The following is a 22,705-nucleotide window of genomic DNA, read 5'->3' as shown; positions in this document are numbered from 1 at the left end:
TGCCCAGCACATGCACTGAGCTCACTCACAGTGCAATGAATCTGGCCTAACACCCCCTGGGGCGAATGAGATCAGACTGAGGATCTGTCTGCATGCTGGCTCACCAGCTCGAGGATCATTCTGAGAATTCACGGCCAACGTGGTGACTCGTCCTTTGGGATGTCAGGGACATTTCCTTTGTGGCTACTTTATCTGTGTTTATTGACAAACCCTAGAAGGGGCAGACTATCCGGGGCTCCAGCAGAGAACGGAGCCTCTTAAGAGTGGCCTGACGCACGGAAACACCAGATGCTGCAGAGCAGAGGCCCAGGTGAGTGCTCGGGCCCAGGCTGAGGACTAAGAGGTGCCAGGGCAAAGGAACCTCAGTGACCAGGAGTATCAAAGCGAGGAATCATATGTCCCAAAATAAATTTTCTTCCCTTTGTTACTAGCAGGACCTCACATTATGGCCTCTGAAATTGTTTTAAAATCTAACATGCTTTTGGGGGGAGGGATAGCTCAGTGGTTTGAGCATTGGCCTGCTAAACCCAGGGGTGTGAGTTCAATCCTTGAGGGGGCCACTTATGGTTCTAGAGCAAAAATCTGTCTGGCGATTAGCCCTGCTTTGAGCAGGGGGTTGGACTAGATGATCTCCTGAGGTTCCTTCCAACCCTGATAGTCTATTATTCACCAGTGCTGCTCCTTGTTCACTGGGCCGAGGCCCCAAACCCTGCAGATATTTACTAACACTGATAGCTGCACAAGGGAGTCGTCCCCTGGCACCCAGTGTCTGCAGTTACTCACCCACCACAATGTTTGCAGGAGCAGGGCCTCATTCTGGAAACTGTTCACTGGCCAGGCTCTGTCATTGCTGGTTCTCACACACTGACCCCATGCTGCAACATGTGTGTCGCAAACCCCACTGAAGATGCCAGGCAAAAGCAAAACAATAATTAATTAATTAATGTTTGGCCCAAACTCTGGAGCAGCTGTTTGATTGTATCTCCAGCCATTTAACTTGTGAACGTGACACCAAAAAACCCAAGACCTATCTTGCAACATGGAGTGTTTTGTATCCAAAGTTCCTATACTAGGTGCATGTCCCATCTCCAGGGGCTGCCATCTATATGGGCAGGAATGCTCTGCACCTTAAAACAGGTCATTGGCCAGGTCTTCGGCTAGAATTCCTGCAGGCTGTGCGAGATCGGAGGTTAAGATTTGAGTTCAAAGAAATTAGAGAAGGCAAAGGCCCATTAGTTGATATTGTCTGTCCTTCAGCCAAATGTAGTGCTGTTCCATAGAGCCCATTCCCCCGTGCTTGGTGTAGTACAGTATTAAATGTTCCGAGGGATGGGGCTTCTTCCACGGCCTTCTAGAGATTAATACAGTGCCTAACAGATTTTACTGCCAGGATGTCTTTTTCCCTGGTTCTGCATTATGGACTCTACAGTAGGTGCCAAGAAATCTTTTGTTGTTTATCATCATCATCTAGACTCTTTGGTAGGTTGGTTAAAACAGAACAAACTGTTGGAATTATTGAACACGATGAAGTAACGTGTAAGAACAGCTAAACATGAACTAACATGTTTGTCTTGTCCGACAGCATCTTTTCCGAGGAGTCGGATTTCCCGGGGTTCCGTTGTTAGCTATAGAATATGTAACTGCAAGTTGTATGCAGTATGCCTGGGTGGGATTGCTCCTGGTTTGGTCTAGCCGTGGTATGAATATGTGGTGTAAATCTGCTGCTCCTATTGTGGGCAGCAGGCTTCACTCAGACCTTCAGAGAGCTGGTTCTCCATAGCTTTTCAAGCCATCCTCACTGCAGCGGAAGGTGCAAGCAAAACACCAGGCCTCTCCCATAACACGCTGTAATGGGCCTCTCTCAATTAGAGTGAAATCAGCGCCTTTGTCCTATGGCAGTTCTTTCCTTGGAGAATGTATTTGGTTTGTTTCTGTGTGCATGAGATGACATTCCTGCATCCCTACCAGACACGCAGAGGCTCCTTGCTCTTGTCACCCTGTAACAGCTTCCTGGATTAATGATTCTGCAAAGGGCTAATTCTTAAGAGGGCAATGTCTTTTGCAGGCAGTATTGATCTTTGTCAACTTTCTCTTGGAAGAAAGAAAATATTGGCTTATTTACAAAAGGTAGCTTTTTGCTCCTGGCAAGCCAGCAAGATTCACGGCTCCACACATCTCTCAGAAATTGGATGGACTAAGTGCAGTTCTTGGAATGTCAAAATGAAAGTCCCCCAAGTTCACAAAGCCTAATGAAGCAGACACAATATAATGCACCCGAGCAGGCTTTAGCACCAGCACAATGAATAGAGGGCCCTACGGAGCAGCACAGAGATGAGGCAACAGGAGCACAGCCAGAGATAAGGTTAGGGGAGCTGTGTGGGAACCAGAATTCCCATCTCACAGGAAATTCTGACATTTCAAAATTTAGTTTTGTCTGAACCGTAAGGGACATCGAATGTTGAGATTTCCCACAAAATGAAATATTCAAAAATGTTCATTTTGGTTTGACTGAAACATTTCATTTCAATTTTGACTTTATTTTATATTATAATTTATCATATAAACTGAAATTTGCAGTGACATTGCATTTCAAAGTGAAGAATTGAAAGGTTCTGCTCTGACAATGTTGAAATGGATCATTCTAACATCCTCAAAGCAAAAAAATTTTTCAAAACAAACTTTCATCAAAATCAGCATGTTCCCCCAGCAAGTTTTGACTAAATGACATTTTTCTAACAGAAAAGCGTTCCTTTGGAAAACTTTCAACCAGCATGTAAGGGAGGGTGGGGCAGTTCATGCAATTCTGATCCTTCCCACAGCAGAGTGACCTCCACCTGTCAGAAACTATGGATGCCCAAGGGCCTGATCCTGCAAACACCAGCATATAACTTTACTCATGGAAGAAATACCATTAAAATTTTATAGCTGCAGAGCCAGGATCAGGCCCCAAAACTGTGGTAGTCCATCACTGACAATGCCTCGTTATTCTCTCCTTAGCAGGTGACAAATCTACATCTTAGCCACCCAGCCTTCCCCAGAGTAGACTGTGAACAATATGCATGGGAATGCAGAGTGTCTAACATTGCAAACTACCCTGCAGTGCAGCAAGCAGAGACCCACAAATATTTATACATGACTAAGAGAAATAAATGGATAGATGGATCCCAGAACATTCTAGGAATATGAAAAGGAAGGCAGTTTTCAACTAAAAATTGAGTTTAAGGGGAAAAGTTGATTATGCACCAAATTATAGTGAATTCAAAAAATATCTATTCTTGATGATAAAGGAATATGGAAATACCTGACTGCAATCTGCCCCTTTTGTGGAGCGTGTGGGTTAAAGAGGAGACACTGTGAGACATACAGAGCCTAGTTTCTCGGTTGCACCATTTACTTCTAGTCAGCATAAAGCACTACCAGCCAGCGTGAGTGGCAACGTCGTGTTTGGCAGCGGTTCATACGTGCTCAGCACAGGTGTAAGGGAACAAAGAATCAGGCCATTGCATTACTGTATGATAAGGGTTGATGAGAGGCAGCCAGAGTTTTGATCAATTAACATCTTGGCATGCATACAGGGAAAGGCCACAGGTGGTTTTCAGGGTTTTTCTGGTTATTTTTAAATAGACTTTCCTGTGCATACAAGCAGTGTGATGTGTCTGGTAGCATTTCAGAGCAAACGGGGGAAAGGTGGCGGGATCTGAAGCTGCAGGGGGTCATTTTCCAAAGCAGACTCCCCAGTACATTTTCCAGCTATGCTCAGAGGAAATCCCAACCTTAGAATTAATACTGGGCTTGTGGGTGGTGTTTATTCACTGAAATAAGTCATGCCCTGGGGGGTAGCTTAGTGGCAATATCAGCTTGTGCACTGATCTGCCAGCCAACACTGGGAAATGCTAAAATCACATCACCCGCCTTCTTTACAAACCTCGCTGAATTCTCAGCACAATCGGCTGCAGGCAGACACAGAATTAAGGAGAAATTATTGATGTTATCATTATTACCGAGTCCAGGGCTGTGCTGCCAAGCATTAAATTGGCCCAATTATTGATATCTTTCATTTCTGACAAAAAGCAACCTAGATGTATCTGTCAAATATAGCAAAGTGCCTGCGTCCATTTCCCTTTGGCATATCTTAATTTTGTTCCTGAATGGGGGTTACATTCTCAAGTTTATCAGCATGTGAAGGGCTCACTTGGAATCCTGTATTTAGCACCATGCTAGACAAATAATATTACACACTAAAAAAAAAACAACCCTAAAAAGCTATTACACCCACTAACTCCTGCTGTGCAGAAGGTGCCAAATCAGATTACAGCGCGCAGTTGCCACATTATCCTGTCTCGACTTCACTAACGCTCATTAAGCTTCTAAAATCCTTTTTATGGTGTTTATAACACCTCCAGAGGAGTTTACTGTGTAAATATTATTCTACCATTAAATCCTGCAACAAGGCAACCGTCAACAAGTGGAATCTGTAATGGGCCTGCCGAGAGGCCTCTGCTTGCAGGCTAAAAAGCCTGTGAAGTGAGGCCAATGAAAGCAGCCAAGAACACAGTACGGAGTGATAAAGCACTTCATTCTGATGCTTTAAATCTCCTACCACTTGGGCCTGCTTAATGTAACAGGCCCACTGAGACATTAGATTTGGGCCTAGAGTCAAATAAGCTACAGGGAGCCACTTACTGAACGAACCCTTCCATATACAGCAGGCACTAGCAGTTTAACCCAGTTAATCTAGTGTTGAATCTTCATGGGTTAATGGCTCTTCGCTGACAAAAGGCCAGGATCACGTCCCATCAAGACAGCAGACACCCAAATTTACAGCAGTGCTGAGTATTCCTTGTAGTTAAAGAATATATGTGCTCTGTGTGTCTCTGTGATGTAGTGAAAAACCAGCAAGTGTTGGCTCCCTCTCCCTATACAGATAGTTACACTGGGGCCCGGTTTAGATATAAAGGCAAGCTCTCTCTTTTAGGCATTTTAATTCATGCCATGTGCCTGCATGTTATTCACACACATTTATTTACCAACCTTATTTTGTAAGGATATTGAAAGTACAAACCCTGTCTCTGGGCAGGGGATCTCTGAGAGGTTTGGGAAGCCAGAAGGATTAATAATTCCAGCCAGCATCATCCCCAGCGCCTTCCCCCACCTCCTAACTGGGAACATTTTCAAGTGCTTAAGTCTGTCTCCCAGCCCCTACTCCAGGATTTGCAAACCATCTGAGAACAAAGAAAAACAAAAAGGCAAAGATCCTCTGGAAAAAAAATAAAAACCCAACACAAGAGGAAATCTCAGAAATGGAAGGAAAGGAGACTCCCTGAAGATACTGCAGAGTTGGCAAGTGTCAAAATATCAACAGCTGTTCCTGGAAGGAATACAAACTATACACATTCACAATGTATGCTATCTGTAAGCCCCCCCGCCCTGCATTCTCCAAGCCAAACTGACAGCACTTCATCTGTGACACAGCCTGGCCCTGGGCAGGATGGGGCTTTGGGTGAAAGTGGCTCTTCGACGTGGTCGGGTACTGAGTGGCCTGTCCTAATTCACTGCCCACAGTGACTCCCCACAGGTCATGGCGCTAGTAACCTGGCGTGTAGCCAGGATGGGGTGCTTGATTCCTGCGGTGTCACTTCTTAGCCAGTATCAGACCCTAGTGCTTCTCTAAAACGAAGGAAGGAGCCGGCTGTAGGAGATGTAAAACATCCTCCCAACCACACCTTTTGGGAAGCCTTCACTGGTACCCACTGTAACAGCCCTACCTCTCTCCATGCCAGTGAGCCACTGGGAAGCAGACAGCATCTCCTGACATCCAGCGCCTTGGAGCTTGGCGAACTGCACTTCAATCAAAAAGATGGCCAAGTTTGGAAATGTTTCTAAATAATTTTTACCATCTGTGTTTCCTGGTCCGTTATCAGTGTCTGCAGCCAAGAGACAGGATTCCTCGGGAGAAATTCTAGCCCAGTTTCAGGAGCCTCTGGAAACTGTGAGCCATACACTGGCCGCCTAAGCAGCTAGCACAGAGTAAGGCTAAATGCAGTTTAGGCTCTTTTTTGTTTCCTTTCTTATAGCAAGAACTTTCTGGTGTTTGGCTTGTGATAAAAACCCTCTTGTGACCAAGGAGCAGGACTGAGAATCATCCATTTAGATGGCTGGAGATTCAAGCAGTGCAGAGGACAGAAGTTCGGATTGGCAAAGGATTTGGAGATTTGGCTTCATTCCAAATTGAAGTGAAAACAAAAATTTCAGAATTCTCTCTGAAGGAAAGTTCTGGGAAATTGTTTTGGTTGAAATCAAAACATTTTGCTTTGTTTTTGACTGTTAATTTTGTAACTCATTATAAACACTATATTTTAAAAAATGTAAAACAAAAAAAATCAAAATGTTTGTTTCCAAAATTGCCAAAATGGGATATTTCAATATTGTTAGAGTCCCCCCCGGGTTTTCTTCCTAAATGAAATTCCAGCAAAATCAACCTGCTTTCATGACGCGTTTTGATTTCAATGAAATATGGGTCCATCTGGCAAAGTTTCCCTGACTAGCTTTACTGGGGATTTAAAGAGGAGCCTTCCTGCCCCAGGAGTTTGTATGGCCATCAGGCTGCAATTGACACCACACGCTCTTCAGTTTCACTCACTCTCCAACCTTTTTCCCTTGCTCTGCCCTTCCCTTCACCCTGGGCTGCTGCTCTCCCACTCATGTCAGCATGAAGCCCGTGTGAAGTAACCCTAATTCCCATGATAACAGAACAAAGCAGCTGAGATCACCCCACCTGCCTGGAAGCCTCGGGGGAGGAGAATTGTCTCACTAGTTGATGGGCCCCCACCCCTCCACTCTACAGAAAAATCTGGAGAGTCAGCCCCCAATCTCGAGGCATCTGCGGGAGGTACAGGCTCTTACCAAGGGTGGACTCTGCCTCCACTGGCTGCTCAGCTCAGTTGGACAGACTGCCCGAGCAAGGAGGGCATTGGGGCGCTGGAGGCTGGGAGAGGGCTCGGGTGGTTTGGCCATTAGGAATAGACTAGCAAGGGCTAGATGCGGAGGAAGCAACAGCACAGTGACATGGCTGTGGTGGGACGGACTGGGGAAAGACTCCTGGCTAAAAACCACAGGCTGCTGTTCCAAACCCAGCGCTGTGTAACTTCACAGCTACGATCTCCACATACTGATTAGCTTCATGAGCTTCCACTACCGGCTCAGTGTTCTGCAGAAACAAGAGCGAGGTGGAGCAAGACACTGACATGGAAGTGTGAAGAGTACATGCCATGCTGGGCTGACACAGACACGCAACTGCCCTGCACTGCACCTGGCTTTTGGCAAAGGAAGGGAAAGGAACCAGGCTGTGCTAGGAACTACAAAGCACAGCCGGTTACACTGGCTCACGCGTAGTCCAGATAACATGGCACAGCCGTTAGTAGGAAAGGGAAAGCGTTCAGAGCAACTGCCAGGAACGACAGCCCTACGCTGTGTCTTGGGCACTAACCAGCCTGCTGGCAGCCAGGGAAGCGCCCAGCCACTGGGCCCTGTTGGATTCATCCCAGCTCTTGGACACCCAAGTACCAGCAATGCCCATTAAGGACAAAGCTGGAGAGATTCAAGGCAAAGCCTTTACAGGAGACAACCACCAGCATGACTGTTTGGGTTAATGACTAAACTGCAGGAGGGATGAGAGCATCTGAGTTCCATTTCTGAGAAGATGCAGTGTCAGTCTTTCACACACACGCCATGACTTTGTGTAACTGCAAAATTGGGGCGGGGGGGGGGGGGGGAATGGAACAGGCCTTAGGTTTATTTCAAACCTCCCAGAATCTTAGAAGAATTACCCATTTTTCACAGACCAATATTTATAACAATCGGGGCTTAAATCAAAGGCAATATAATGAAGAAAAGAAACAAATTTCTGCTTCTATTAAAAATCAGAATGGTTTCTTAAAGAAGTAGTGACACAAGGTTATTCCAAGTGCATGTAAAACCCTAGGGACTGGGTGCTGCCATATTCTTTGGAAAGCAAGATCAGTTGTTCCTATTCCCTGCAGGAATCACGTCTCTCTTCCTGAAATCCACCCCAGGATAAACTCTGGCTACTGGTATCTAGCAGGGGGCCAGTTATAAATGCCCTACATCAGTGGTTCTCAAAGCCGGTTGCCGCTTGTTCAGTGAAGGCCTCTGGCGGGCCAGGCCAGCTTGTTTACCTGCCACATCCGCAGGTCCGGCCGATCGCGGCTCCCACTGGCTACGGTTCGCTGCTGCAGGCCAATGGGGGCTGCGGGAAGGGCAGCCAGCACATCCTGCAGCCTGCGCCCCTTTCACTGAACAAGCAGCGGACCGGCTTTGAGAACCACTGCCCTACATGATTAACAGACATTTTTTTCTTTAATAAATGTTCAAGGTATTTTATGTTGCAAAGACTAGGGGCAAACATCAGAAGTTGGGCTAGGGAGCACACCCAGTTCGAACAAGATCCCCCCAACCTCTCTCTGTCCCTCAGGCAGCCCTGCGGGTCACTCAGCTGGTCTGGGAGCAGCAGGATTTTCTGGGGGAGAACACACAGTCTGCTCCAGTCCTCCACTGGCAGATCCTTCCTGAGCAGGCTCCATGGCTCCCTTCCTCGGCTTCAGCAGCAGTCGCTGGCCTGCCCAGAGGACCCAGAGTCTCTCCCTTCTCCTAGGGACAGGTTGGGACAGGCTTATGCACGCAGCGTGGTAACTTACTCCTCCAGCAGCCCCAATGAGTCAGGCCAGTATCAGGGGCTGACTCAGGATGAGTGAGGGCAGAAACCTGACCGATATTTATTAGAACAGCCCTTTCTGTACTCACCAAGGACTCCTCCTTGGCTCCTTTAATGTCGTAGATGGAACCTCTTCATCAGGCTCTGAACCCAGTAGTGCCCATGAACCTACACAACCCTTGCTTCCCCCAGGGACGCTGGCTGTGAGCTACAAGGTAGCACCCTGCTGCCTAGAGGAAGGTCAGAAGCCATGAGATTAGAGATCAGCAGCAATTGCTTGGCTTATTCCAGCAGGAAGAACCATCATCTTGGGGACAGATGTCCTGAGTGAAGTTCAGGAGTTCAAAAGGCAAGTCCTTGTTGCTTTGATATACGGTACGGCATAGGCCACATCAATCCCGTAAAACCTGGAAGGAGCTGGTTGGAGGATGGAGAGCGCTTGCTTGTCAGCTGCCTTTGTGGACCCCGTGTTCTGAAGGAAGCTCTTTTCGACATGCATCTGAAAAGGCCCAAGCTTTGCACAATGTGATTTGGGGCTCTGAATACTCAGACCTGAGCGGCCAGTGTGTGAGAAAACAAATGGAGCTCTGAGGGCATTACAAAGCTCATAGAGCTCCAATTAAAAGCGTTTCCATCAAAAGGCAGGCTTGGATAGGGCTCCCAATTATCCTGACAGGGATACAGAGTTTTAATGGGCACCAACACTTTTAACAAAAGTCGGCACGCTGGGACTGACAAAATCCCATTCAGGCTGGTTTTCTAAGGCGGCAAGGGAGCGGGGTTTGGGAATGGTTCCACGCCTGGCGCAGAGGGCATGAATGCTACCAGGAGGGCTCTGCTGGATGGGCTCCATTCCTAGCTCCAGGGCAAAGATTTTCACTGTCTAAATGCTTCTCCCCTCCCCAATCCCCTTTCTCCTGCCCTTGCCCATTCTGGGTTGAGTGTCATACAGATGTGTAACCGCAAAGCTGTTATCTGGAAGGCTGATGCTTGCAGGGTACCTCCAGTCACTTTAATTTCCCCTGGCCACAAGCACCCTGTTATTCTTCCAGGCCAGGCAATGTCTTCTTCACACAGAGACTCCTGGTGGACATTCCAGAGGCCTGATAAAAGCCACTTGCTGAATGTCTCCTCTGCTCTGGGTCAGTTTTTGCTCTTGCAATATCATGTTTTCCAGCTCAACCTCCGGGTGGTTGGGGGAGCTTTTCTGAGCCTCTTTGGAGTCCATACCCGTGAAGCACCAGCTGATGTCAGCAGTACCCAGGCCATTTCCCTTATTAAAGGTTTAATACATTTGTCTGAGGGAATCGTCTGGGCAGCACTGTCTCGCTCTGCGGCACTTTCCCTTTAAATGCTCAGACAGCAGAATAGGCTCCCAATGAGTCATTCGTCAGGAATGTGGGAGTTCTCGCATTACTTCGCTTTAAAAGCCTTTTAATTCCAGTTTGGTGATGAATGGGCCAGGCCCCTGAAATGAAATGTTCGGAGGCTCAGTGTAGCAGGCCTCCTGCTTGTAATTATTTTTGTACAGAATATGTCAAGTGTCGTGCTTCACAAGAACTCGTTTAGCATGCAAACATTTTGTGATTAAGTGAGGCTTACTTAATTAAGCACTTTGTAATGACTCTTAAACCAAAGAGTAGTGGATTAGTGCGTCCTATTTGTGTCTATCATGTTAAAGGCTCAGTAATAACAGGTTGCTGCAGACAATTAGGGTTAGAATACAAAGTGGATGAAGGAAAAATCAGCAGCCACCATGAGCCCAGCCACTTACAAATGTCCTGATTTAAAGCAGCCTCAACTAAAACAATGTGAATTTGCTTCTTGCATCTGCTACAGCATCACAGCCTGTGCAAACGCTGCTCAGACCCAGCAGTTTGTTGTTACCTTCATTGTTAAACCGCAAGGGGATGCTTGAAGGCGGTCACAGCAACTAGGAGGCTGAGTTGTTCTGATGGGGGTGGGATTTATTCCCAGAGCACAATTCCCTGCAAAACAAAGATCACTGGGGGTTGTAATTACCAAGGCAGAAACTGTTAGTTCAGGGGTGACTCATGAGTAGCTCTGGGATGTCCTTCTTGGCTGCCTTCTTCTTAAATGCAGGGGCAGGGCCCTACAGGTCCCAGCATGCAATGCTTCACCTGGACCCAAGCAGCAGAAGGCTGCAACTGAGAATGAAGGGAAAAATCAGATGTGTATGTCCGCACCAGCGCAGCTCCCCCGGGGTAGCTATGGTGGTGGCCATGGGTGTGGAGTGTTCTCTAGCCCTGCACCAACCTTGGTCTAATGTAGTGCTGCCACCGTGGTTAGCATCAGCAAGGAATGATGGGTCAGGTGTTGTCAGAGTGGGCCCAGTTGCGTAGCCTTCAGGAGCTGAGTTTTCAAGTGAAGGTAGTTGCGATGTGCTCCATTTCTACCAGCTGGATGTGGCCCCTCAAACTCCTGGCGACAGTACCAAGCCGGTGCCCCTCTGCAGTAACGTAACTGAACCTATCCGGCCAAATTCACCCTCTCTGATCATCTAGAGCAGGGGCAGTCAGTAGGCAGACCACGGGCCAAATTCACCCACTCTGTTAGTCTGCAGGACGTTATACAAGTGGGAATTTGGCAGTTCAGTGTTTTCACAGCTCCCATTGAGCAGCACCTCAACCCGGGCCTGTCATGAGAGATTTATACCCTTGTGTATATTGCAGCAAAGAGTCTTGTGGCACCTTATAGACTAACAGACGTTTGGGAGCATGAGCTTTCGTGGGTGAATACCCACTTCGTCGGATGCAAGAGTGGAAATTTCCAGGGGCAGGTATATATAAGCAAGCAAGAAGCAGGCTAGAGATAACGAGGTTGCTTATATATACCTGCCCCTGGAAATTTCCACTACATGCATCCGACGAAGTGGGTATTCACCCACGAAAGCTCATGCTCCCAAACGTCTGTTAGTCTATAAGCTGCCAGAAGACTCTTTGCTGCTTTTACAGATCCAGACTAACACGGCGACCCCTCTGATACTTGTGTATATTGTAAAGTCACACGGCCTCTGCCTGAGCTTCTGGCCAGCGTGGAAAGGTAAAGCCTTTGCAAACAGTCCCTGCTAGTTGCTTGCTATCTTTCAGATAGACCCTAGGCCCAAGTCTGGAGCTGATTAGTTTGGAGGATGATGAGCAGGTGATTCAGCCCTTCGTTGTCAATTCTAATGCTTCCCATCCCCAGTAGGACAAGCTCAGCAGTTGGCCAGCTCCTTGGGCCTTACATCCCAGGCGGGAGCTTACTTGAGGACAGATCATTGATTTGCTGTCAGATAGTCACCGGTACCCAAAATTACAGTACACACACGAGTCCCAGGGCACTCAGGGTGAAGGAAGCCAGCAATGTGAGATTTTGTGTTAAAGTTTGTCCTATTCTTTTAGCAGCCCTCTCGTGCATCAGACAGCTGAGCCTAAGGAGCAATAGCAGATGTGTGCCGTCAGAGGGGCTAACAGCCCATAGGCACGGAGGCACCATACAGATCTCACAAGACAAGAAGTGCCTGGTGGGGGTTCAGAGGTCATCATAGCTAGGAATGAGAAGCACAAGTGGCTCCAGTGTAGTGGCAATGAACTTTTCCACTTGTCACAGTTCACAGGACCTTATCTCCTGTGGTGGTGTCCTTCCCAATACTTTGTTCTGCTCTCACTCTGTGCCGTGGCCTCCAGCCAGACAAATCCCTGCCAACCTTTCTCCACCCTCAAACTGCAGGTGCCTGCAGGTTTCTAGGGTACATTGGCTGTTCTCTCTGGCACGGTGCTTTGTGAGGCACCATCTGAAATCAGACCCAGGAATTTGCAATTGCAGATGGGCCAGCCCAGAACCTGGGGTCCTACCGTGCCCACACGTTGTGCTGGAGCAGAGGAGTGGGGGTGGGATCCAATAGATATTTGTTTATGAATATTTATAGAAGTGAAAATGACACAGGGCCAGCTGTGTTTGGCCCCCCTTTGTGTTCATTTTCCAAGAATGTTCTAGCACGTGCCAACCACAGCTGCTGCAAGGAGAAGTGGCGAAGAGGCTACTTCTGAGACTACCAGGTCATAGACATTTTAGAGTGTGATAAATAATAACCAGGAGCGCTGGAGCTGGAAGCTGCAGAATGCTGCAGTATGGAATGGATTTGCAATGTGTTATGCAGAAGTTAAGCGTCCATTAATTCAAACAAACAAACAAACAACCCAACCATTCCTAGGAATTGCCATCCTGGACCAGGCCACTGGTCTTTCGAGTTCAGCACATTGTCTCTGACAGTAACTATTACCAGGTACTTCAGAGGAAGGTGCAGGAAGATACTTATGGAATACGTTTCTTCTAACCCACACCGGTTAGAGATTGGTTTGTGCCTTGAAGCAGGAAGACTTAGATCCCAGCCAAAACCCTGGGTTTTTTGCTTGTGTTTTTTGTTTTGCTTTAATGCCTACTATTGTAATTCCGGATGTGCTCATTAGCCATACAAATTCCTAGCCACTCCAATTGTGAATAAACCCTTCTCAACATGAACGGAACTCCTCAAAGTGTATTAATAGAAACCTGATTCAAAGAAACCAGTACAATACCATGTGACCTGCATGTCCAATCAAAACTAACCCACACAGCTTGCATTTTGAACACTCAAAACAAACTGCTCACAATCAATATTCAGGCCAAGAATTGGTCAGCAAATAATTCCTAATAACAAAGAAATCTGAGAAAATTGGAAGCTTCCCTTGGAGAGTCCATGCACAAAGAGGCTAAATTCATTCATCGAAGAAACTGTTCAACATGAATCACTTGTGCTCAGCTAGGGAATCCAAACACAGAAGCGTGTTTGAATTTCCCAGACGGCACCGCTCTCCAGAGTCTGTCAAAACACCCTGATGCAGACAGCTCACATCTGGACTCAGATTAAAATTGTGTGGCTTGAGCTTTTTTCTACTCCCCAGGGGCACAAAGTTCACCCACCACTCCTCCCAAGAATCAAATCATATTTCCAGCCCAATTGCTTGACAAGAGAAATTCAGCTAAGCAGTTGAATCGAAGCTCTGAACCTTCTGAAGTTGGTCCATCTCTAATTTATGCAGCAGTTAAAAACCAAAAAAAAAAAAATCAACCCTGCACTCTGCTTTACCACATTGTATTACAACATCTGTATCGACAACCCCAGAGACAGTTCTGTGGCAGGAGAAACACAAGTCCTATAACAACCCGGTAGCGTCCAGTGTGGCACTGTTCCCACCATGCCTCCCCTGAGGCAATGCAACCTCAGTGACCTCAACACAAGGGTGGCAACCTGAGAGCCAGAGCTGAAGTTTAAAAGTTCTGGGCTTCCCAAGATCCGCAACAGGACAGGGTACTCAGAAACACCCAGGATGTGGTCCAGGGACAGCAGCAACTACCCAGTGTGGCTAATTCTTAAGGAAGGTAAAACAGGATGGTTGTAAATCTGTTATGGATGTGAGGTCTCACATGGTATTCTTCGTGTTACCTAAACAGTTTCAGATCTTGATGATTAAATGAGAACATTTGGGAAGAACTAATGTACTACGTGTGTATTGCACAGCAGATTATAGGATAGTGAATTATGACCAGTAATAACTGTGTATTATTTCTTTACATGAGTGTGAATGCAGTGTCAGTGAATGGCCTGGCCTTTTGCTACGAGTAAGGCTGTGAAGATGTGAAGAGCCCTTCCCTTGCGAATGGCCATGGGCTGATCGGGAGCTTTGGACCTTAGAAATTGCTGGAGCACTGGGGAAGTTGCAAGAGAGAAGCCTGTAAGTAAGAAAGTCACGGAGCTGTGCCAAGGAGAGGCTGCTGTTACATCTCAAGTCCATGTGCAAAGGGGTTATATCTTGCAACTAAAAGACCTAAAAGATGTGTCCCTCTGTTGCATGAAAGAGGGCAAGTGTCTACATTAACACTGACTTGTTTGAAGAGAAATTCCAGTGCCATGTTATCACATACATTCTAACTGCACCAGAAGATGGAAATGTTTTATGTGTTAATTGTATTTTTGTTTGTTTTTTTGAAAAGAAGAATGATCAGACATCACCCAGGAAGCTGCTGTCTTGATGATTTGATGATGCAAAGTAGGATGAAGAGAAACAGCTTTGCCACGTCTGAGCCTGGGAATAATCTATGGAATAACAAACAGGGATTCAGAGCAGCTGCAGACGCTGGGGCCTGCTGCAAGAGCCAGGTCAGCCAGTGGCAGAAGGGGCTGTGATAGCTGTGGGGTCGGGATGACTTGCAGGAGAGACTTGCACTTTGCATTGGATTGTTTGGATTATTTCAGTAAAATGGAGGGTTATCAAATGATCTTGCAGCCAGCTACCGTTCCTGCAAAATTCACTGCAGCTGCATCATATGCCGTGGGTTTGGCAGAGGTAACTGTGCTTCATAACCCAGGCTGCAGAGTGCCCGGGGTATTAGTGACCCATTGCCCATCAAGCCTCCTTCCACCTCTGCTTTGCTGCAGAGGGAGAGACAGAGACCACTAACATTCCTTCGCTGTCTGTGCACCACAGCTGGAGTCTCTGCTTAGCTGCCTGTGGCCAGGATTGGCAGGAGCCATGATCTGCACTAGCACATTCATATGTAGAGCCCAGCAAGCAACGTGTGCGAGTGACCAGAAAATACCCAGCAACAGGAAGGAAGTGTAGCTGGGTCTGACGCCTGATGCCCAGATCCAGGAGCGTGCAGACTGGCCCCATGCACACCTTTCATGTTACAGAAGTACCAGTCTGGTGATGGCTCCAATGGTGTAAGTCAAGAGAAAGGGAAAAGGAGGCCCGTGTGACAGCCCTGAATGCTGGTGAGAGAGACCAGGGGCGGCTCTGGGTATTTTGCCGCTCCAAGCACGGCAGGCAGGCTGCCTTCGGCAGCTTGCCTGCGGGAGGTCCCCGGTCCCGCGGATTTGGCGGCACGCCTGCAGCAGGTCCACCAAAGCCGCGGGACCAGCAGACCCTCCGCAGGCAACCTGCCTGCCGCCCTCGCGGTGACCGGCAGAGCGCCCCCCCGTGGCTTAGCGCCCCCCATGGCTTGCCGCCCCAGGCACGCGCTTGGCATGCTGGTGCCTGGAGCCGCCCCTGAGAGAGACTTCCTGGGCTGCAAAGCATTATTGCCCATGGTAACCAGCCTACCAACAAGCCCAAGAACAGCAACTTGTTTGGAAAACAAGACAGCCCTTAGCTTTCTCGCCTCCTCTCCTGGCGTGGTGAGTGGCACACCCGTTCATCACAGCTGACACTGGGGTAACCCCCTTCTCCTGCGCTCATCCATGGTGTGAGGATGAGCAATATCATTGCTCCCCAACGATTATTCATTGAAAGGGTTAGTGCAAGCAGCACGTCAATCCAGGAACCAGGCTGAAGATGAGCCGCACAACTAGATACAAACGCCTATTGCATTCAAAACCTATGTTAAAAGAGAGTTACGGTTGCAGAATAGAACACGCCAAAGTAGAGAAATGCCAGAGTTAAGAGTGTCTGTGCAACCTTAATTCGACCCCTTGTGCATATGCATTATTTGATACAGTCTTAACTATCTGATCACATCCTATTTTTTCCACAGGACCCCAGGCTTCTTCAGTGCACAGACTGGACCTGCTCTGGGGATGAATCGGGGTTCTGTGGGTGGGTGGGGGAGGGAGGCATCTGTCATAGGACCCCTGCTTCATTTGTTCAGAGGTTGGAAGGTGTGGACTATTTGAAGTACTGGAAACAGGCAATTGTCGGCCCACCCAAAACTGAAGGCTTTTCTCTCTCGACTAAGGGAGGAACCACTAAGCCCAGGCTCCAACTGATTACAATGGACAACGAAGTAGAAAAAAGGAACAGGAGTGAGATCAAAGACTGAAAATCAAGGAGCCGTACGGAGACACTGAGCAGAACCCCCCAATAGCTCCCACTGCCCCTCCAAGGCATCTAGGGAATCAGTGGTCACTGCCCGGAGGAACTCTGCCCAGAGACGTGACCTAACAAGGGGATGGAAAGGGACCTACAAGCACAGAGTCCTGTCTCCTGCCACCTCCAGCTGCTTCCTCCTCGGGTGATGGATGAACATCTTGGCCAGCGCCAGGAGGAGGCTGATGAGGTCCCGTGACTTAGTGGGGCCACGGATGGGGTGTGCATGATCAGGAGGTGTGGAGAGAGTGCAGCCACCTCAATAAGAGGTTCTGGAGGAGCCGGAACAGCGGCTGCCACCTGAGGCTACGTAGACATGCGCCAGCGTCTCCCTCGCGCCACAGAAGGGATAGATGTCGGGTGAGTTCGTGCACCGCACCAGGCTGGGAGGGCTGCAGTGAATGAAGCAGGGGATTGCAGTGAGAAAACAGTCTCAGGGCTAAGGCAGTTAGCTACATGCTGCCCTGGAGAACTGGGTTCTATCCCTGCCTCTGCCACAGTGTTCCTGGGTCATGCTGGGCAAAGTCAATTCTATGAAAACGTTTCACGGCTGGGCCCTAACTGTGTGTTCCTCGTTCCTTGGGTGCCCCTGTGAGCAAGGGGGGGGTTTGATTTGCATACGTGCCGAGCACTGATGGCTGGGACTGAAGTCAGTGGGAGCTGTGCTTTGAATAGAGCAAGGGCTAAATACGCTGAAAAATTAGGCCCCACATGTCTCAAATCAGGCACCTAAAATGAGTGGCTATTTTTTGAATGTTGACTTTAAACTCTGCTTCGGTCAGTTGCCCATCTGCACTCTGGGGATAAAAGCCGCCCCTCCTCTCACAGGGGTGTTGTGAGATAAATTCATTCGTGGCTCTGAAGCACTCAGATACTACAGTGAATACCCATAGAAATGCCCAGGAGGGTATTTATCATGTTACGTGCAGTGCAGGGGCAAGGTGCTAAGCAGTAAATAAGGCCTGGGGCCACACACTGAATGATCGTGATACAAAAGGAAATATTGGCCAATAAAGCCATCACCTCCCATCCTGTGCGCTGAATGAGGCAGGGGCCAGCAGAAAAAATAGTATGTGATCGTGTAATTAAAGCCGTATCTTAATGCATACACACAAGGGGACCAAACTAAAGTGCACTGGTAACATTAATTCTGGCATTTCTAAACGTTTCAGAGCTTGACTTTGCAATCTCAACATTCTTTTAATGTGGGGGGGGGTTTGTTCGTTTGCTTGCTTGTTTAATATAATTTCCTAAGTTTTTAAATAGCAAACTGACACACAAACACTCCACCCAAAAGTCCACCTTGTGGAATCATTGACCCCAGCATGGTTTATCAGCAGGATGGGGACCTTCAGATTCACAGAACAGACTTCTACCACTGAGCTAAGGGAGCACCCGCAGTAATAGGCTGTTATCCTCTATGTGGACCAGCTCCCACAAGGAGACAACTCATACACTTTGCAGTGGATTTCATAGATCTTGCAAAGAGCAGAGAGATATTGAACATAGGAATCCTGGGTTCAAATCCAGTTTCTGGTGGAGAGACCCTTCTATCCACATCCCCTCTGCTCCTAGCCCCCTCTCCCTGACCTTGTCTCTCCCATTCAAGTCAAACTGTTTCTTTCTTTTCCTCCATGGTGGGGTGGGGGTTACAAGGAGTGCGGGGCAGACAGGCTCCCTGCTCTGAGTTCTGGGGCCTGATTCCACAGCAGCCCCTGGCAGCCAGACAGTACAACTGCAGATGTGTCCTGCTTTGCCCCATGCAGGAGCATGGACTCACTGTGCTTGGCAGGGCACTGTTTGGGGGTGGAGCATGCTCAGTGGAGACAATGTTTGGAGAATTTTGCTGCCAGCCTCTAACAAATCTCTTGTGAGCATGTGCAAATGACAAAGTTAAGGGCTCATAATTTGGGTGGATTTTGACAGGGGCAGCAACAGGCACATCCCTGACACCCCAGCCAAATTTCAAGTTCCTGCTCTGAAGTATGAAGGAGTTGGTGCTTCTCAGTGAAACCAGTTGTAAGAATTTTTTAGTACAGTCAGCGTAAAACAACGTGTTTTTCCGAACTTCATTCTTGGAAACAGTTGAACCACTTTTGATGAAATTTTCCAAAAACGTTCAGCTTGAGGCAGACACACAACATGGACATTTCAGCCCAAATGATTACATTTTAGTAAAGTTAAAAGTAACTGAAACCGTGGTTGTATAATAGAAAACGTTAGGCAGCTTTAACTACACGTGGGGCTACCAGTTTCATCTATAATGTTTGTTGCTATTTCTTTATGGTATACAAAATAGTTTCAGAATGTTTTCTGTAATCTTTTCTAACTTTTATCCTGCTTTTTTAAAATGCATTTTAATGAGAAATATCAGATCCTGGTTTCCCAATTTTGGAATTTTTGGAGGACTCAGAATATGATGTCTTAAATCGCAACAATGCCTTTCCCCTCTGTTCAGCTCTGCGAGCACTGCAGCTTAGATTGCCAGGTTCCAGACTCCTGCTATGTCACATTCACAATCATCCAAAGGCCAAAATCCTCTCAGAAAAGAGAGGTTTCAGAGTAGCAGCCGTGTTAGTCTGTATCTGCAAAAAGAACAGGAGTACTTGTGGCACCTTAGAGACTAACACATTTATTTCAGCATGAGCTTTCGTGAGCTGCAGCTCACTTCTTCGGATGCATAGAATGGAACACACAGACAGGAGATATTTATACATACAGAGAACATGAAAAGGTGGAAGTATGCATACCAACAGGCAGAGTCTAATCAATTGAGATGAGCTATCGTCAGCAGGAGGAAAAAAAACTTTTTGAAGTGATAATTAAGATGGCCCATAGAAGGTGTGAGGAGAACTTAACATAGGGAAATAGAGTCAATTAGTGTAATGACCCAACCATTCCCAGTCTCTGTTTAGGCCAGTGTTAATTGTATCTAATTTGCATATTAATTCGAGTTCAGCAGTTTCTCTTTGGAGTCTGTTTTTGAAGTTTTTTTGTTGCAAAATTGCCACCTTCAAGTCTGTCACTGAGTGGTTAGAGAGGTTGAAGTGTTCTCCCACTGGTTTTTGAATGTTATGATTCCTGATGTCAGATTTGCGTCCATTTATTCTTTTGCATAGAGACTGTCCGGTTTGGCCAATGTACATGGCAGAGGGGCATTGCTGGCACATGATGGCATATATCACGTTGGTAGATGTGCAGGTGTACGAGCCCCTGATGGCGTGTCTGATGTGATTAGGTCCTATGATGGTGTCAGAAAAGAGAGAAGTTAGAACCCGATATTCTCGACTTTTCCAGTGTTAAAACCTCCAACACATTTTTCCAACATTTATTTTGTTTTTCTGTTCGCCTTTATGGCAGGAGATTGGTGAGGGGATAGCTATGGTGTGTAGCCATACCTACAAGCTGTTATGAATTCCTGAGCTCAGTGATCACATATCCCTGTATAGCAAACGAGCAGGGTAACAGAGATAGTAGCTGGTAGTCTGAGGCATTAGGACCAAACCAAACCATGTCTCCCTTTTTAGACTCAACACAAAACTCAGGATTTTTTTTCTTTTGAAAAGGCAGCATTATGTGCAACCAATGCAGATAAAGTGCCTGCACAGGTTATAGTCTTGCAGCTTTGATACCTTTTTTGCTTGCATTTTCACATGCTCAGAAGACAACAGATAATAAATCTGGATAGTTTACACTTTTTCATTTCCTTTTACCTCACATTTAATGAGATTTCTCCTGTAACAAAGTTGCTATTGAAGCTGAATCTTAAACAAAGCCAGGCAAGGATGAAGTGTCCAGCCGATGGGGAATGACAAAAGCTTTTGGGCAGGGGTTCTCAAACTGGGGGTCGGGACCTCTCAGGGGGTCGCGAGGTTATTACATGGGGGGTCGCGAGCTGTCAGACTCCACCCTAAACCCTACTTTGCCTCCAGCATTTATAAGGGTGTCAAATATATAAACAAGTGTTTCTAATTTATAAGGGGGGGTCACACTCAGAGGCTTGCTGTGTGAAAGGGGTCACCAGTACAATAGTTTGAGAACCACTGCTTCTGGGGGAAGGGGCAAGAGGGGGCGGGGGAGTTTGGAAAAAAGTTTTCGTTCGGTTTCAGTTTGAGTTTTGGGTGAAGGTTTGAACGTGTTCTTATTTTATCCAAATCAGTTTGTCCATCCCTGGAACTCATCCCTATAGTCAGTATTACTAGAATAAGGCCCATTAACATGTAGGTGCTAGGAAGCCCACAGCACCTCAGGTTTAGTGCCAACACAATTCAAAACTCTGCCTACATTAAAGAAATGTGCAGTGCTGTAAAGACATGGATGTAGTGACCTCATTGCAAATCCCAGTGTAGAAGCATTGGATGGGCACACAGTGTGGTTTACACCAGTGCAGTTTAATCCAGATTAATTTGGGTTAATGTTCAACTCAGAACAAACTGAAAAACGCAGCAAAGAAGGTGAGATAGGAAAACATTAATGAAAATATCGCTGAAGTTATATACCGTGTGCAGCACTCCCCTTGCCAGCCTGCCATGCGGGGGGTCCCTTTAGCCCTACACAGAGGATGGGCTACTCTTTAGGGCAGAGACATGTTCATCCAGCATTGTATCCTGCAGAAACAACAACCACCACAGAGATTTAAAATTACTTTAGGGAGAAGGCTCCTAAACTCAAACTGGTGCTGAGAACTCTGAGAAGCTAAAACATCATTTTGCAAAACCTCCAACTCCACCAGGTTTTCCCAGCCCAAAAAACTAGATACTTTTAGTAGCTATTTTACAGGAGACAAAGACTATAGCTACAATACATGCCATGCTGAAGGACACACTGCTGCATTCTGTACTTGCATACCTGCAGCCTTGCCATAGTGTATCTTATTTATCGATTATCATTAGTTCTTTGGATCCCTGCAATAATAAAATGCATTAGTGGGACTCCACACGTGACATGACAGAAATCATGTCCTGGCATAAGGACAAAAACAAAATCTGTGCAGGAAAATCTAATGGCCCTCCAGACTCACACAGGCATTTGTATGTTTCCGGCTCATTAATGGCCACTCAGATGTAATGGCTGGCGGATGGCATCACTGGTCTTTAGCAGAGCCTGGCCTAACCCTGGGGTCCTCACACCCCAGGCTGTGGGGAGGTTGGAGCTCGTTCTGATCTTAGTTGCTTTGGCCTCTCTCTCCTCTGTAATTGAATTTTAAACACAAATATTGCTTTTGATGGGGAGTCATAGGCAACACAAAGGATGGAATCAAACCCTCATGTCCCATAAACATTCTTGCTGGAGGTTTCAGATAGCACAAAGGAGGATCATCGTTTTAGCTGTTGATTGAGCAGTCGAGTCTCTGTTGTCTGTCTGGGTTCAGATTTTCCAGTGTTGTTCTGGGCTCCATTTGTACTTTCCCTTTTCATTCCTGTTACCATTTAAATCATATCACTTGTTAGTTTTTAAAATGCCACATGTTCAAAAAAAATTAGGCTCCTATGAATCCAGTTCCCTTCCCTTCAAACATGGACCCCACACCCTAATCCTGTGTCAGATCCTGGTTCCTAAACACCATGCAGGCTTTCAAAGGAGACAGTTTCTGTGCTGTAACTCCAGAGCTCATTTCTGGAGAACCCACTGCTTGGAATGAGAATGCCATCAATTAACTCAGAAAAAATAGATAATGTAAAGCTGATGAAGTGGTTTTTTGGGGGGCTGGATTTTCTTCCCTCCCTTCTCGAATAAAGGGAAAGGGCTGGAAAAGATCTCAGTCATAACCAAAATTGGCAAATATGCCCAAGCAGAACAATACAGGGGAAGAGGGTATTCACAGTATGAATTTAATCACCGTAGAGGAATAATAAAGCTTTTGGAAAGCAGCCCTCATTTCTAAATCAGTCAGTTTCAAATGCATTGTAAGTTCCACGTCCAACATCTGTTAGTCTGATGGAGCTGAGTTCCCAAACCCAATGGATCTGGAAAAACGCTGCAGTGTTTTAGTAACTCTAGGCGGTTGGCAGTTTCATTTTAAATTGCAGCGTTAATCAGAAACATATTGTCCATATTGTCAACACTT

This window comes from Mauremys reevesii, linkage group 18 (genome assembly GCF_016161935.1).
Source record: "Mauremys reevesii isolate NIE-2019 linkage group 18, ASM1616193v1, whole genome shotgun sequence".
Taxonomy (NCBI): domain Eukaryota; kingdom Metazoa; phylum Chordata; order Testudines; family Geoemydidae; genus Mauremys; species Mauremys reevesii.
The sequence above is the reverse complement of the archived record's forward strand: the minus strand, read 5'-3'. Positions refer to the sequence as shown.